This window comes from Chlamydotis macqueenii, chromosome 8 (genome assembly GCF_036417535.1).
Source record: "Chlamydotis macqueenii isolate bChlMac1 chromosome 8, bChlMac1.mat, whole genome shotgun sequence".
Taxonomy (NCBI): Eukaryota; Metazoa; Chordata; class Aves; order Otidiformes; family Otididae; genus Chlamydotis; species Chlamydotis macqueenii.
Window position 1 is genome coordinate 16,825,961 of NC_141563.1, and position 19,080 is coordinate 16,845,040.

A 19,080-nucleotide genomic window follows, 5' to 3' on the forward strand; every position below is an offset into this window, starting at 1 on the left:
ACCACGCAGATTCTTTGTTACAAAATGTTAATACAGTCTGTGGGAAAAGTTGTCGTTAGAATTAAGGACTATCTTTTTCTCCTCTTTCCAACTCCTGTAATTTAATTGAAAAATCTCCATGTCTTCCAGAGTTGCATTTTCGTCATGCCAGAGAAGCTAGAGAATTCACTTTTTGGTTCTAACTGGAAGCAAGGGGCATACATAAATCCCATATTTACCCCTACTTCTAGCAAGAACTTTTAGCTCTTTTCCTGGAATACTCGTGAGACGTTGTATTAGGGCGAGTTCCAGCACAGAGGAGGAACCCATGTTCTTTGTTATACAGTGAATATGAGTTTCAGTTGTCTTTAGTGCATATAAGGGGTCTTATCAGCTACTGTAATATATAAATTATCTTCCTATTGATGTAGTCCCAGTACCCTTTGTTACAGATGTCAGAATAGCCATGGTAACTTGCCAATTGCTCTACCAGTATGTTAAAACAACAGTTTCAGACAGTGTGTTTGATTACATCATCTTAGTTAACCATCTCCTTGCTGATAAATTTAATTATTATTTTATAAATGGATTAATCATTTTTCAAAGTTACCTATAATTTTTGCTTTTTTATAAAGTTCAGGAGGTTTGACTTACAACCAAAAGTTCCCTTCCCTTGAATAAGGTTTTATTTAGTTCTATTTTCTCTGTGTATGTTTACATAATCAATCTTAGAGTGCTAAACTCTGTGACTTCAGCCCAAAAACTTGGTTGCTTACTTTTAATGGTTTAAGTACTTTTTTAGACTTCAGGGGCGATATATAGTTGTTTAAAGAATGCAATTAAGAATAATTGATATAGTGTGGTATGGTGATTACTGAAAAGTCTGAGTCACAAGCTTATAAATCTTATGAGTCTTTAATAAACAAAAGTTAATATAACAACAACAAAAAAAATCCTAGCAAGGAGATTGATTTCTAAGTGTGCTTTGTTGATATATTAAAGCTGATATAAAATTAAAAGGCTAATATCATCCAAAAACGTTATGTGAATTAGTTTGATAATGCCTCGGAGGAAGAAAAGGAGGGGAAAGAAAAAAGAACACGTCCCCTTCCCGTCCCCCAGCTCTCAGTCAGTGGACTTATGTTGGGACAGATACTGGCATGGTTTTTTTTTTTTTCCTCCAAAGCCTGACCTACTGCCTACAGCTTTCTCACTGTTTTTTTTTATTCCACCGTACAACCAGTGCTGTGAGATTAGTGTCTCTTTTAAATGAAGGTTCATAGCCTGGTGCTTTTTCTTTGAACATTCTCTGCAATTGCATCTTTCTTTCCAAGCCATTGTCTCTGTATCCCGTTGTGCATTTAGTACTTTGGATCCAGAGCTTTGCTTTGGACTTCCTTTCTAAAGATTGGTCTCTGCCACTTTGCACATGGTGTGTGTCTTGGACCTTTACCAAATCTTGCTGTGGCCATAGCATCCAACTCCTAATGTGACAGTGTGGCTCTGTCACCGTGCCTGAAACAGGCCCTAAGTCAAGCTGCAAGACTCCAGCACTTAGTGCTACTCCCAGCACTTAGTTCTACTGAGTTTCTTTGCGTGTTGTTTCTCAGCACAAAGCATTTATTAGGCCGTTCATCCTAATGTTTGGTTCTTGTCTATTGTTTTAAAAAGTTAAAAATGTTGAAGGCATTCCTTGAAGTCTAGCATTCCTGCCCTCCCATTGGGAAGTAATTATTTGCTGAGAATCATCCATGCATTTGATTTTGCACAAGACAAAGGAGTCAATGATCATCGTGTTTAATGATTGAGGAAATACAAAACATGACAGCCTTGGAGACGTAGAAAAGCCCTGTGTTAGAGGAACGTACTATTTTTCAATTGTTGACTAGTAGGCTTAAAACCTTTTTTTTTTCTGTTTTTGACATTACCATATATTTCGACACTGCTGAAGAAGCTGTTTGGCATGTTCTGAAACGCCCAGCAGTTTACACGAGGCACTATAATGCAATGGATTGTTTTGCAAAACTTAATTTCTACCATCTCGCTCCTTTATAATAGGAATCCTGTATGTTTTGGTTTTAGTGCATGCAAGCTATTTGCATTTACAGAATGCTCTGTGAAATTCAAATATTTACTCCATTGTCAGTGCACTGATCTGTCACTTGGTGTCAGCTCAGGGAGCCATTTTGTGAACTTGTGACAATTTTATCTGTAATACTTCAGTTGACAAGAAGTCTTGCTGGGCCACATTATGATTCCCTTGTGTGTCACTTTGTCATCTTAGAGTATCACATAATAATGCAGCTCTCTATGCTCTTTTCCCATGACAGCCAGCTGAAAGCTCCTTTCATCTGAAACGTGACTTCTGCAGTGTAAATGGTCAGCTTAGTAAGCAAAACATTTACATTTCCCTCAACATCTATTTTGTTTTCTATTAATTTAAAAATTGTTTTGTGATTTGACTAGGAAAATATCTCGAGTAACACTCACTGATGAAACATTTAAACCTTTTAAACTATGCAACCATATTTTAAGTTAAGTCACTAATTTACATTTAGCTGTACTAAAACAATCTTGTTCAGTAATACAAGCTGGTATGCACTACTTAAAAAAAGTCCAGGTTTCTCTAAACTTTCAAAGTATCTCCAGGTGTCTATGTACTTGTGTATCTCTGTTCAGGCTCTGGACTATGCTTCTAGACTCCTCGTATGCAAAAGGAAAGGCGAAAAGTGACTGATCTACGCTCACGTCAGGACTGAACTGAAGTTGCACAGGAAGCCTGCTTATCCCCATGTCCAGTTTTCTGGGGTTTGGCTTTTGAGGCAGTTCAGACAATATGGTGAAGGCTCTGAGAGAAAGCTAAGACAGTTCCAGTAACTGTCCTACAAGGGCCACAGTGTTAGGTGCTTTAAGGATAGATTGAATTTCCTTACAAACATAAAACTGAGAGAAGCAATGATTGTGTTCGTCACGCAGGAGCAGTAGTTACTATTCCTGTACTTGCTCCTGCATGTAGAAGGTACCATTTATTCTAAATTACCTAGATGTATGGAGGAGGCAGGGTTGTTATCATACGATATGGTAGGGTACCCAGTGGCAAAGCTTACCATGTGTTCTGGACATAAAGGCTGTGCAAATCTGTTGAGTAATCTCAGCTACTACCTTCCTGCCTGGGAGCCCTAGGGAAGGATGCTGACATGGTACAAGACAGTGTGAGGTATAGTGTGGCCTAATGTGAAATCAAGGGCTTAAAACAGCTCTTCTATATCCACATGTATTCTGACTATTCTCATGGGCAAAGATTTGTTGGATCAGAATTAAAAACTGCAGGTTTAGCTTTGTAACTAGGGAAGACTAATCTGTATTATTCCCAATCCTAAACATGTTAATAATGTGATTTTTTTTTTTTTAAAAATCAACATGTAAAGATGCCAGTACATAATTTGCAAGTAATATATAACAGATGGTCTTGATCTTTTAAATTGCTTGAGGCTGGAACATCATTGTATTTTTATATAAGGGATTGGTAGCTAGGAAGAAAGGAGACCCATTTGATTAGGAAATGCATTTCCAGATAAAACCAAACTGAATTTAACTTGGCTGCTTGAATGCCAGTAACATACGAAACAAAAGACAATAATAATAAATAGATTATTCATGCACATTTTGTGGAAAAGAGAGAAGGAAAGAGTTTGGGATTTGCAATGCTTGTTTAGCTCAATGGGAAGTAAAATGAAATAAGATTTTAAGAGAACCTTTGTATTTCTTACTTATAAAAGTTTTATTGAAGATTCATCGAGATACGCAGTTTTTAGGACAAATGTGCTATAATTACTGTATACTGAAGTGCTATTAAGTATTTTTTTTGCATATCCCATAAAAAAAAATGCAATCCCAGTTATGAAAAAGCTTCTCTATTACATTACCTTCTCTGTCCCAGACACAGGTTCTAAGAGAGCAATTTTGGTAATTTCCCAACTGAGAATTACGACACAAAGTGAAGGAGAAAGAGCAATGGTTTCTATTCTCTCTCTTGCTGTACATTAGAAAGAAGTCACTCTATTTCCCTATCATGTGTGTGAATCTAGTCGACAAAGACACAGGAGATGTCTATGAGAGAGGGGCATATCTTTGACGTTAATTTCCCAGTCTACATTCGGGGACTACCAGTCTGATACAAAATAGCCACTGGATCAGGAAAACAAAAAAAATATATAAAGAATGAAAGTTTGCTGAAGTAATCTTTAAGTTTCAGCTTCTTAAATGATTTGAGCACTCTCGGGAAGTCCTAAAGACTTGTTCTTCTAATTGTATTGATAGATAAAATAATTTATGAAAAAAATGAGAAAAGCAGATAAGAAAACAATGCATTTTTAAAATATGTTAATGTTTCTGTATTTCATCTCAAGTAGTTTACTGTTAGCAGTGATACTTTGATTATATGTTGGTTTTTGAACACTGCAAAATAGTCATTAAATCCAAACACATTTTTACACTCTCTTAAGGTCAAGAAGATGTTTATATATATATTTCTAACAGTTACAGAGTTATGTTTTCCATTGTATAAATAAGGAATGCACACTAAGGCTGGAATTTTTCAAAGATAATGAGTTAAAATCTCATGGAAATTCATTGAGTTGAGCACCAAACTCTCTTGCATGTGTTTTTATATATTACAGCCTGATTGACCAAACAGACCATAATAAACTTAGACTGTTAGGATTTATTATTCCAATCAGGCAGATCTTAAAGAGTCCCTAAATACTCATTAGATCTGATACGGTCTGCACAAAAATCTGGTTTTTAATAAATGCCTAAATAAAGTTCCAGATTTACATGATAGGTTATAGTAGAGCAAGAGCAGACATTATAGCCTATTTATTTATTTATTTATTAAGATTGATAAATAATACTTACCTCTATAATTGAATGGTTGTCCATAGTACAGAAAGAGCCAATTAGCTCTGCATTTAAAGATTGAAACATAGCCTGCAGAAATCAAAGAAAAAGACCTTTCATTGACTTCTGTGGGCCTTCAGGTTCCTTTCGCTCTCAAACAAAAAGCAGAACATTCTGAAATTCCATAAATGTATGATTATTTCTTATTTGGTGCCTCCAAAGTTAACTTGGGAGAAGGAAAATCACTTCATTCCCTCACATCATGACTGTACTGGAAGATACAATTATAGCAATGTATTAATTGATGTACACAGTAGGTTTTAGAGCTGTAACTCCTGACTTTATGTTGGTGTAAACTAGGGCAGAATCAGGTCCACAGTGTGTGGTCTGTGTGCGAGTCTCACTTTTTGAAGCATCTGGTGCTGGCCTTTGTCCAAGACAAGCTTCCGCTCCGTGTGATTCAGTGAACAGATTTTGACTCAGTGAACTCAGCCCCTGTGTTCTTATAACACAAAATATTTGAGATACGTATTATGGGTTTTAGTTTTTGTCAGAATGTGAGCTACGTACTCATTTTTTATGATGTAACGTTAGTGTTAACATGGAACTCTGTACTTCATACATTTCACAGATGAAAACACAATCTCATAGGTGCATAAAGTGACAACACTGCCCTTCTAAAATACATCTGCCAGTCTTTCTCAAGAGGTGCAATTATTTCCTAAAATAAACCATCCACAAGCCGTTACCTGTTCGCTTAGCCTTAGGCTGAATTGCGTGAATTAAGAAGTGATTGTGGTGAACAGAGTCCTCACCTTCCCAAAGTTCAGAAAGAATAGAGCATGGTGCAATGCATATTTTCGTCAAATACAGGTAATGAACCCTGAAGGAGAAAGAAAATATAAGCAGATATTCAATGGTTAGGTATGCCCGTAACAGAGTAACAGCTTTCTAAATTGTATGATAGTTTTGTTCTCTGCATTACTGTGTACTTGACATTGAGAGGAGATAAAACATAATTTACTTGTTGCCTGAGGCAAATTCAGCTAAGCTCCCTATCAAGTGAAAATTCAGTACAATATTGCCATTGTTGTTCATGTGCTTTAGATGTGATGAAATATATTCACTCCTCAGAGTTCCTTTGTGGCAGACAAAGTCACTTCAATATTTTCTTTGAAATTGATGATGCCTTGTAAGCAGCTATTTTAATGGGTGTGAGAATTTTAACATTAAACTGTTTGCTGTGTTATTGAGGCTCTTTCATTTAATGTTTACCTATATTCAGTATGTGGATTTTCCCTGAATGTACTCAGGAAGGGAAGAATGTTTTTGCAGTAACTGATGGGTTTTTTTTGTAACTGTAGTCAAACTGATATTTTCTTCACCCTGAAGTAGTGACAGGGACAGATATTCACAATAGATGAAAAACTATGAAAAACTCAGAAATATGAAGAAAAATAGGAGCACTGGTCAAGAAAGGTCAGCTATCTCTTCCTCTGCTGCAAAATAGGGAGGCAGGTGAACTGATTTATTATTGGGAAACAAACCTTCTGAAGCACTAGAATTAGTGAGGGAGCTGGAATATCATGAACATTGGGGTACAGTAAAATCTAAGAAAACAAATCATTTTATAAAGTTAGAAAGTCATTTTCTCGTGATGCCCGTTGTCAGGGTTGGACATGTTTCCCTAGTAAGAAAGAATATGGATGCAACCAGAAGTGTAATTGTCACTTTTTCACTTGTGTTGACACAAAGACCCAACCTCACATTTCTTAATATCTACCCAGAGAAAGTGCCGAGACAAGGTTCTCCAGTCACCTTGAAGTTGGCTGCTCCTAATGTTCTTAGCTGTTCAACTGATCCTTTGGGCCTTTACCACCTCTAGACATTTCATTAATGTCACCAAGTATGCTAGACTGCTCTCTTCCTTTTTATGCTGTAGCTGGTTTCAGCCTAATTCAACAACAGATTCATGAGAGGGTAGCTATTGTAATGCCTGTATTAAACAGTGTCCAGCTTGAATTGAACAGTTGAAAAGCTAAAGCAGACTTAACAAAGATGCAGTTAGTTAAAAGTACTGTGCCTTTTGTCCTGACAAAGCTTGACAGCTGACTGCTGATTAAACATTGCAGTTGTTACCCCGGGAAGCTCTGAGTCAGGCTAGATTTAAGGAAAATCTTCAAAGCAGACAGATCTTTGGAAGTGTGCTTTTTAAATGAGAGGTGCTGAATATGGAATCCAAAGAAAATAAAGGAAAATGAATAAATGACACAGTTTCTGGATAAGCTTCAGCATAGAAAGCTAACTTTGTCAGGCAAAGGATGCACTTTCTGATTGATACTCACTCTGCAAGTGGTTGCTGCCATGCATCATGGTCAGTCATAAAAGAGCTCATTGCTCTTTTTTTTAAGCTCATTTGTGTGGCCAAATGAGTAAAGAAAAGAAGTCCAGCCTATGTAATGAAAGATTTGAGTCTTTAGAAAGATTTCTTGCTAGAGGGAGATTCAAGGCTCTTATGATCAAATGAAATAATAAGCAGAGAAAAACACTTCTTCAGTCAAGGCAGTTTCTGAGTTTCCAATGATACAGCAGGTAAAGGAATGTAGATTCAAAGTAGCTGTTTTTAGATGGAAAACATTTTTCATGCACTTCAGTCAAAACCCTTTGGCCTCCTGCAGAGGAATTCATAGTTCAAAATGGAGTGGTAATCAAACATCCCTGTGCATGAGAAGCCTGGAGGCAGAGTCTGTGAAAGGTTTTGCAGAGTGTGGTTCACAGAAATCTAGGAGAGGTATGCATTAGAACAGAGTAAATATTGTGATGGGGTAAGATGACAAGATTGAGTCCAGGAGGAGTGGACTCAATCTGATGCAAATAGTCTGTTTTACCTAGTATAGACCGGTTAGCAGTTCTGCTATGACTACCTCATTGTAGAGTTCTGGTTTAATTCTGCACGTATCATGTATGAATCCTGTTTACTTCAGATGTATTGAAGGAATCTGAGCTTGTATTCCCTACTGCTGGTTTGCTGGTGTGGGGAATGGAACATTTCACTGCAAATTTAGGTGGTAAAATTGCTGGATATTGAAAGAACAAAGAAACAAATTTGAATTATGGCTTCATCATTGTTTGTTCAGCTTTGCTTTCTGAATATTGTTATTATTTATTGATTTAATAAATCTGCAATCAAAATCAATAGTTATGCACTTCAAAGCTCTATTTACTGGGAAAATAAAAAAGGAAAAAGAATATTTGGTCGGTGTAGTTCCTCTTAGTTTTATTGTCTCTGTACAGAACAGAACAGAAACACATGGGTAAAGAAAAGAGGAATAGTTTATCTTAGCTTTTGGAGTAGCGTTTCACTTTGTAGTGAATGCTGAGCGCTAGTGACTTAACTCTAGTTTGGATTGGTGTATAGTTGATTTCCATAAAGCAGTCTCTGAAGATATGCTACATTCAATGAAGTGGTAGTTAAGAGGTTACTGTAGTATATGCCTTCTAGCACAGGAGCTAGAGACCTCTACCAACTGCTTAGACACAAACACGTCTTAGGAAATGTGTCTTAACAGCACTTGCTGGATGATTGGGTGCTTTGTTTTTGCTTGTTATCCCTATCCGGGTTTGATAGCAAGGGACTAGAGGATTACAGAGACTACAACAATGGTGGATTGTAATTTAAAAAGCTGGTATTATCTTTATTAAGCTCCTTTAAAAGGGAGAGAAGCTTTTCACCTTTTCTTCCTGGGCCTTCAGAGAGGTGTATGAACCACATAAAGAAAAAAATAGCGTGTAATTGCAGCAAGCAGTGGCATATCTCTCCGTCCTCTCATTGCCTGAAAAGCTTTGTTCCCAAATCTGACAAAAGCTACCCAGTGGTTTGTTTGTTTGTTTGTTTTTCTTTTTTTTTTTTTTTTTTCACAAACATGTCTCTTACGATCAACATTTTCTTACAGGTAAAGGATGAAATCTGTGAAGTGAAAGAGCTGAGCAGTTAGTTGTGTATTCACGCTCTGATATGGTATAGACATGTGGTTCTCAGTTCCTCCCTCTCTGTCATTGTTACTCTCAATGTTCCTCTCCATTTTTCCAAGAAAACTGCATCACTGATCCTAGTTTTTAAATCCTGGTAGCTGAGCAAAATAATAATACATGGAGGAGACTTACCATTTGTACTTTACATTGGTCTCTTCAACACCATGAGAAGAAGAAAATTACCTATAAGTTGATGACTTACTATGGGAGTGGTGTTAATTCTGAGTGACAGAGTAGTGACAACTGTGGTTGTGCTATAAGAGTAGCAAGTGTAAATAAGGTAAGCTTAAGACATTGCTGACAACAATTTAACTGTAGCACCACAAAACTAGAGGCAATTTTTACCAAAGAATAGCTAACATTTGTTGGCAGTATGATTTAAAAAAAAAATTATAACTTTCAAACAACACTTAAAAAAACTGTCTTAAAGCTTTAAAGATCAGCTTTCTTTTTAATTTGCTATCCACAAATTTATGTTTAATTATATTTGCCATGTATATCTTACTTTTGTTTAGCTTTTCTTACTGTTCAGCTCACTGGGATCTTGGTTGATGGCTTGGGTTTGGGTGGTTTATTATTGAGAAAAAAACCCACAATATTTATGATAGCATAAATAACATGAAGGGTATTTTTTTTTTAAATTAACTCATGTAGGTTTCCCCATTAATTAAAAAATTTTGTTGTTTTTGGTTTTTTTTTTTTTTCCCTTCCAAATTCACAACTGTTTATTGCAGTGTTAACCAAACCCCTTGTAAACTGAGATGTATTAGATTGCCTTCTCATGTTCTTACATTGCCTGTGTGGGAAAATACTCAAGGATCCTAAATATCTGCCCTTAGTCCTGTAAACACTCTGTGAAAGGTAAAACCAGCATATGAATAGTTTTAAAGTTTGCTGATACTTGTGGGGTTTATAGGTGTTTCGTAGACCCATAATGCTCTACTTTGAAGTATATGTAGCTGTCTTGTTTTAAAACATAAATAAAATCTAAAAGCAGGATGTTGCATAACTTTTCACCCCAAAACTGTGATCACATGGCTACTGCTGTTTGGAGTTTAAAAAAAAAAAAAAAAAAGAAAGAAAAAGGGGCGGGAGGCGGGAAGACTCGGTATCTGTGAAACAGTAGCAGCTCCAAAACCTCAAACAGATGAGTTCTAAATCACACACAGTTTTAATGCGGTTGTGATAAGTGACTGATATTGGAAGTCAGCTGTGCTCAACTGCTGGATTCCAAAATTAGGGGTAAATCCATGATTTGTCTCGCTGTTGTTCTGTTATGAGTATCAGCTATCCAATTCCCTCCAGCTAAAATAACCTTTTTTTTTCTTTTTCTTTTTTCTTTTTCCTTCATTTAGCCATGGCTCATGGCTAGATATACAGAAATGAGGAAACTTCTTGTGTGCTGTGGAGATTTTATCACTTACAAAAATCTATTTTTATTATTTCAAATAACCTCCTTTGGGCTAGAAAAATATTTCAGAAGAGCAAGGAAGCAGAGACTTACTGACTTTCTCTGTGAGGAGTTTTCCTATAGTTGTTTTCATTTTGGGCTAATACTTTTAAGTGACAGAGGGATGTCATTATACTGATCAAAGTATAGAGAACATAATCTACAGTTAATTCTATCTGGTGATACCATTAACTAAAAAAAAAGCCCATAGTCTATTGATGATATATAATTATCAAATAACCCGTAGCATGACTTGCACCATTAGTTCTGAGAAAATTATAGGTGATATTCAAGGAGAACCTATTAAATTGTTTCATTAGTTTTATGTCTCTGCTTCCAGTTTTAACTGAGTCAGAATTTGATGAGTTTAACAGGATTACTATTGACTGTTGTTATTGGAACACGACCATGTTATACATCTAATTTTATAGCTGGTTTTTGTTTTAGTTGACTTGATATTATACTGTAATAAAGAGTTCTTTCACGTTTTTATAAAATATCTAAATAACTCAGCCGGGACAGCAGTAAAAAGAGAAGAGCCTTCCAGGCAAGACATATACTTCTTTACTTTTCTTCAGATCAAGGGTCACAGCTTTACTGTGTGAGCATCTGAATAGAAAAATCATATCCTTGCAGAAACCAAAGCAAATTCTAATGTGGATTACTTACTCCTAACTGTGACTTTAGGTAAATGTGACTGTTCTTAAATTCTGTGCTTTAAACGCAATTCACATATATTTTTCTACCTTTCCCGTGAAATCTGATTGAATTACCTTCTTCAGCATTTTCTTATTCCTCTTTTCTGAAAAGTAGGGGAAAAGAAAATTGTATTTGATTTATCTTGTGCTTACAACTGAACAGGATTTGCTACAACAATTTGAAAGCTGGTAACTCAGACTCACATCTGAAGGAAACAGCTTAGAACCTGCAACTGTTACACAGCATAAAACTCAATGAGGTTATACCTAATCAGTTTTTTAATTTTGTTTGTAGGTGCAGTTTTGAATAATCTTTTTTTTTTTTCTTAATAGAAACAAATCTTAATAAAAATTAAGGGAAAAAAGGTGACTTTCTCTTCTCATATCTTAGTACCGTGAGCTAGTCCTTGTAATGCGTTTGTGATCTACAGTATTTGCTGCCACAGGAAATATTTTATGTGAATTTTGAAAGACAAAAGCATAATTATTTATGAAGCACTCTCAGTGCAGTTCTTGAAGAAGAACCGTGGAGTCATAAAGATTTTCTGTAGAACAAGGTCACTACAGTTATGCTGTGTGGAGGTAAACTTTAGAGAATCGTTTGGCACTGGAAACCCTCAAAGGATATGGACCAGTAATCAGATGGGAATGAGAACAATTGGTTTAAAATCTAAAAAGCAATAAAAGAGAATTAAGATGTGAGGAGTAATGGATTAAATAGAGAATGAATAAGTTACAATTGAGCACACAGTAAAAAACAGAGCAGGTGGAGAAGATGCATAGAAGACTTCAGGATTTGATGAACGTTAAGCATAATATGGTAAGAGAGAATCTCTTTCAAAAAAAAAAAAAGGAGAAAAACTATAGTATTTTTGGAGCCTAATCAGGACAGAAGGAAAATGATGATTTGGGTTTTTAGGATAATCTGTAGGTGATGGAGAAGTAATTTAGGATGGTGATTTTAGTTGTTTGGCTTTTAAATTTAAAACTAGAAGAAAGCTTCTAGGTTGCTCACTCTAATATCTTTCTATCTTAGGCAATCATATCATGTCATCCCTTTTCTAAATTGTCTTGAATTCCTCCTGTTCCTGATGAGAGACTACTAGAATTTCATTTTTCTAGTAGTTAAAAATATTGTAACATTTGAACTAAATATATTCATGGCATGGATGTGCCTGTTTTGTAGCATCTCACAGCTATGCTAATCTGTTGAAGTCGGTTGATATGCTACAGGTTATTTCAACTGAATGCCTAATGAGGAACTAAACAAGCCAAGTGAAATGATAGCAGCTGTTGATGTGAAAGAAGTAGTTTAACTGCAAAGGAAAAAAAAAAAGGGAAGTATATGTTTGCTTTTAATAGCTGAAAAACAAGTATTTTAATTTACTGCTTTCTTATTCTTGGGTTCTTGTGACCTTACTTAGTGTTGTAGGATTTCTGAAAGGCTACTTTCAGGGTATGTGATTCTGAAAGAAGGAAATACTTCAAACTTTGGTTTGTAAATCTCTGATAGAAGGGAACTTTCCTCTAACGATTAGAAACAAGAAAGGAGTGGGAATTAGTTACTTTTTATTTTTCTTGTATAAAAATAATACATAAGTAATGCTGGAAGGTACTAGTTTCTTGAGTAGGTTTTGTGTAGTTCTGATACAATACTGAAAATCTTTTAATCTGATTTTCTTTTATCATAATTTATTTTCCTTGTGATTTTAAAATTCTAGGATATTCCTGAGAACCAAATGTCAATATTTTGATAAATAAAAAGCATCTGTGACCCAGAATTTGAGATATCAAAGAATCTTTAAGATTTAACATGATTTAACAAGATGCTTTGTTGATGGACTTCTAGTAGGAATGATTTTGCCTTGCTGAAGCAGAAAAGTTGCAGGAAACTTCGTATTCAGGACTCAAAATAGCAAATTTCAGTAGCATCCCGAGTGTTACAGCCCTGGAAGTAACAGAAGGGGCATGCTGTTCCCAAGTAACTATTGCTTTTTGGAGAAAAGTTTCTCCATGGGTTTAGAGAGTAGCAAAGAAGAGAAACAGAAATTGCCCTAGGCAAAACCCAGGAAGTTGTCAGAAAGGTTTTGGGAAAATGTGGAGAAACGTCTGTATAAGCTTCAGGATGCTGCAACGATAGGGACATATGTGGCTGCAGAATGAATTTAATTTCTCAGTTACGCCCCAACTCCTTTGGAATATTACAGTAGTACTTCCTATGTCAGCATAAAGGTGGAAAAAAGTAGTTCTATAGTATTTTTTAAAAATTGTTCATTCCATAGTAAATATTTTACAAGTATTTTTTTAATCTGTGACTTTTCAGCACATTAGTCCTGATTTCTATAAATGTATTTGTTAATTCACTAGGTAGTTTTGACAAACATCAGTATAAAAAATATATTTATTTTAATTTTCCTCAGCTGTCAGTTACCTGTGGTGCGTAACTGGGCAACTCGGTCAGGTGGTATTCTTGCTGTAAACTAAGTGAAAGGCTGATTACATTTTTAGGCAAAAAAACCCCAGGTAGTAAGTTTAGCAGAGAATTTTCAGATTCTGTTATTCATTTGGATAACTGAACATATTTAAGATAGGCAAATGTTTTCAGTTACTAAACAACAGGTAGCATAATTCACAAGCATTAAGTTAACACATAGTTTATTGTATAGAGGTAAACACTCTGCTCCCCTGAGGAAGTATATTATGTAGATACATCTACTGAACATATAGTTAAAATTTGCTAATTCATTTTCACTAAAAAATCAAAACTTTAAAAAAAAAATCCTCTGAAGAAGCTCTGTTATCAATTTACTAGAGATAAACAAAAAGATTTCTCACTGTCTTCTTTTGCCAGGATTTTTCTAAAATTTTCTGAGTGCTATTTCACAATCATTCAGATATTATTCCCTTTACAGAAGACAATAGTAGATAATCTAGTTTTCTTTTAATTTTTCAGGACAGATGCAGGAGGGAGCTGGGACTTGGAAAGAAGGATGCTTTGTTAATAGTAGGTTATGTTACATTTTAACGAATATACTCAACAAAGCAAATGAGTACTTTGCATGAAGCTGGGAATGGAAGAGAGGTTCCCAGTAGGTTTCCTCTAAAGAAAAGGGAAATTTTTTAATAAATCTTTGTACTACTGACTTCAATCCCAAATATATAATGATAAATACCTGACCAGGAAACAATGAGAAGATGTCATCACAGCACAAGATTATTTTTCACTCTGATGCCTGTGTTCATCATAATTCAATTTACTGCTATTTTATTTATAAAAAAATACTAGTGGTTATGATGAGTCTTAAGATTTTGCTGGCTGTAGTATCTGTGTGTCAGCATAATCAGACAGAACATTTATAGAATGTGCCTAAACAGATGGAACATCAAAATAAGTATGAGGCTTAGTTGTATATTGTCCTAGAAAAGATTAATAAAATGAGCATAAAACCAGATGTGTCTGTTGGGGATTCTACATGGGACTGAGCTTCATTCTTATGCTGTTATCTCTGGAATCTTTTAGAGGATTTTGAGTGAGATTTGTGTCTAGTACTTTAACAGCTTAAAAATAGGTTCTTTCCTTCTTTTTTCACTAGACTGACTTTTACAAAGGTGAATCACTCTCCATTTTTTGGTGACAGCCTTCTGCTACAATCCAGGACTGAGCACTTAGCTTCTGCAAGTTCTCTGAAAATATATTCTGTTTCAAAAACTTAAAATCCTGTAGTTTTAGTTAAGTTGTTTACACTGGTGTTGGTATAAGCTCTATGCAGCCTGTGTGATCAAAGATGTTTCTTGTCTTGCTTGTAGTATCTTTGGCTTTCATACAGCTCTGCTAAAAAGCACTTAAATTTTGAAAAGCTATGTAATGAAATTCTTGTTCTTGCAAATTGCCACTAGCCTACCAGCTATATAAATAGATCATCGTTTCTACAAGTAGGCCAAAGTGAAAACAAGTAGTAAAGTTCAGAGTTTGAAAAAATAGAGGTTCACTAGAAAAAAAGAATACAGCTTCATCCACTCTTTGTGGTTAATATTAGGATCAACTGGAAATATGCGGATCATCAAGAATTTTATTATTTTAGTGCTTAATTCGTGATCCAAAACTAAGCAACATTAAGTACACCATCTGGATAGTTAATGATTATAATCTTTTTTGAGTTCTGTTACCATGCTTCCCAGAATATATTTTTCTCATTTATGTCCCTTTGTCAGTCAGTGTAAAAGTTGACCAGTCATGTGGCTATTTAGGACTTCATTTTGGTGAGGAAAATTATAGATCATGTTGATTGCTTGCAGAAAATTAAACTATTGAAAAATGGAGAAAATAACCGGGCTTTATATGACTCTCTTGTTGAAAGCTCTGGAAATGAGCAATGATGATTCTGGTCCTGGTTCATGACCCGTTGTGTTATGTTCACTTAGCATTTTTGCTGCTGTGCAAACATTAAGACTGTTATTTATATACAGACTATGTATATACATTACCTGCACACTTGGGATTCTGTTGATCTCTGCTGATTACTTGTTTGTGTGTGTTGCAAATGAAAATTTCCTTCATTCTCTACATAAAGTTGTCAATAGTTTATTTTGCTAGTGTAGTGTATCAGTCTAATAATTCAGGGAGTTATGTGCCTGAGGATTAAAGAATGAATAAAGAGAAAGGTCTGACAATTTGTGTAATTTTAGCTCTTAGGAAAAGAGCTTGCTCTGTCATTTCAGACCCATTAATTGCTTTGGGTGCTAGCTCCTAGGCATTTAGATTGTTGTTTGGCTCTGAAAGATTATGAGAGTAAAAAAATAAAGGACCCCTTCTGCCTACCAGCTGCAATTTTCTTCATTTCAGGTAAGCAAACTTTGTGAAATGTTTGAGCTAACTTTTTATTGTGTGAAAAGGTCATATGGGACTAATGATGGAGTGACAGGACTGATTATATCAGTTTAAAAATGTTGTTAAAATGAGGAATTTTTCAAGGCCGCTGGCATTTTACTGCTGCCTACAGAAGCAGAAGTAGTATATTTACCACTAACATATAATTTTTACATGAGAGATTAAACTCGTATACTAGTATGTGTCTGATTTTGCTAATAGGTTTTCAAGCTGAAGGAAGAAAATTTCATAACTGTTTCTCTTTTTTTAAGATATATTTTTGCCAAAGTTTATGCAGGTATTTAAAATGCAATGTTGTGGGCTTCCCTTTTTTTAAGAGCATTTACCATTTCCTGAGGTAGTAAATGTGCAATCCCTTATCCACCTGTCCTTTTAATAAGTGAATGGCTGGAATTTGAAACATTAGAGTGTACCTAATAATTTCAGCTACCATTATAACCTGCAAGACAGTAGTTTTCAAGAAGAATCTTTCATTTTCACCAGTATCTAATGACTGGATCTGGTAAACGTTTATTTCCTCTCCTGCATTTATGAACTTCAGTAAAAAAAGTATGTGAAAACATGAAGAGTTGTGAAGAGTGTTTTTGCATGAGGTCCTCTTATTATGTACTAGATCGTATATATATGTAACATATTTTGAGGTATGTGACACCACAGTGACAATTCAAAATTGGTTTCTGAAAGCCTGAAACAGCATAGCATTTTAGAGGTAGAAGTAGAATTAAGTATCATCAGATGTGGTCCCCTCCGTTTTGACTGAAAAAAATTATTAGGATGGTTGGCTAACTGGACAAAATACATCCTCATGTCAGCCCTGTGCTATGTTTCAAGTATTTAGTCATTTTTTATAGCTTGTGTACTTGGCTTTGCAGACGTCTATAGAGATTAGCTAAAACAAAGCGAAACAGAATGAAGTCTCTGAAAGTGCTCTTGTATTTCTGCTACTCCGGACTTGTGTAATATTTTTTTTTTCTCTTAAAGAGAGAGGCATTGTTCAAACCTGTATGGGGAATTTAGCTTTTCCAATTAAAAGTAACTGTGTTTACTCCAAACCGTTTGGCAGCTAGCCTTGAGATTTCCAGTGCTCTGAATAATTTTACCCGTTCCCCTTTGCCTTTAATGTGAAAAGACCTGTCACAGTCTTTCAAAATATTAGATGCTCTTAGAATCACTGGTATAGATTTTCATCCGCCTAATGACATGTGCTATACAGGCTTAAGTGTAAGTGAGGAAGTTGCAAGTTGCCATGTATTAATGAAAACAAGAGTCAGAAGCAGGGATGGAGGCTGTCCGAACAGGTGGTAATAGTTGGCTAGTGTGGCACACAACTGGGGATATGCTTTGCTATATATACATATGAATAACTACAGGATCCCCATTTTTTATTTACATACTCTTTCCCTCTTAGGAACCTGTCTTCCTGGCTGGGTAGCCTTACATATGTTCAGGATTCAAAACCATCCCAGCCAGTTCCTCCTGGGCAGCTACAGAACAGCCAAGGGGAACGGTTTGGCAGTACATGCTTGGGGAGAATGATGACAGTTGCTGACTCAGAGGCAGGTGAGAGAAATGGAAGCCTTCCATCATGTATACTTCTCAGCTGTACTCAGAGTAGTCAAAATCAACTCAGGGACAGCTCTGCCCACTTAATCACCTTTTTAATTCATTTACACTGTTTTATTTATGTATATATTTCTTTTACCAAATTTGTCTAATCTGTCTAATTCTTGAGTCTAGTCTGATTAGCGAATCAAATTTCTGTCAGTTAAGTTATGTCCTGGTTCCAGCTTGGACAGAGTTAATTTTCACCTGAGCTGGGAGAGGAGCTGGAGCTGGTGGCACCTTACTGGGGGACCCAGCTGGGATAGGTTACTGATTAGCCGCCAGCTGGGACAGATTACTAAAATTGGCCTGAGGGCTGTTCCATCCTATGGGCCCCATGCTCAGTATATAAAGTGAGGAGGGTGCTGAGGGGAGGTTCCTGCTGCTTGGGAGGAAGGTGAGTATCAGGATCTACTGGGAGCTATGGTTCTGTAAGTTACCTGCTTCAGTATTTTTTTTTTATTGGGGGATTATTCAGGGTTTTTTTTCTGTCTGTCTTCTTTTCCTCTGTTGTTCTCTTAAACTGTTTTTATCTCAACCGAGGAGTTTTGCCTTCTTTTCTTTACTGATTCTCCTCCCCATCCCACTGGCAAGAGGTGGTGAGGAGGGAGTGCAAGAGAGACTGTGTGGTATTTTAGTTGAGTTTGGGGCAACGTAAGCTTGAGGCTAATTGAAGCAATGTGCCGTACTGGAAACTTAAGATAATCCTGTGATGCCAAAATATGTGGATCAGGATTCCTCCAGTCATGGTATTCTGTTTGTACGTAGATCACTAGTACATTATAGCAGCAGTTTCTGTCATATTTCTGAGTGGTTTTCTCATTTTTGGTGTTCTGATCCCTGAGAAAACTGCTGCTGTACTGAGAAGAGGCCACACAGAATGCGAAGGTCTGTTGATTCAGGGTGACATGAAACAGGATTTCACTTCTGAACAAATCTTAGTAAAATTACTCCGTGGACCTTTGTAAAAGTGATCTTAGTAGCCTGGCTTAAAGGAAATGCCAACCATTTGAAATGCTTCTGTGAAGTAGTTAATGGGTTAAGTTGGTTACAGAATTAGAGTGAATAGTGGAGTAAGTTTGATTTGCCATTCCCTGTTAGATGTCTCAGAATGATCTGTGGGGGAAAGACAAACTATGACACTGAGAGGTAGTCTACAGCACATACTAGATTAATGAAATAAGGAGAATTTAATAAATGGACAAGTTCTGTTGCTGTTAGATAGAACTGACAGTTTTTTGAAATCATATAGTAAAGCTATTCAGTTGGAAAAAAATCATAAATAGGCTACTGTTGCCTCTAGCATTTGTTGCATTGGATTGAAATGATTCCTCAGAAAATTATAAAATATATTAATGCATAGAAATGACCACACACAGAAACTGTGTTTCTTGGTGTGCTGTTTATAGCCTGAGAAAAAAAAAAGAAAATAATGAGTTTGGTGAGCTAAGTGACATCTATATTTTAAATATTGCTGTTCCTGTAATTTTTTTTTCTATTTGCCATGTTCCTTTGTTACTTAGGAGAAACTA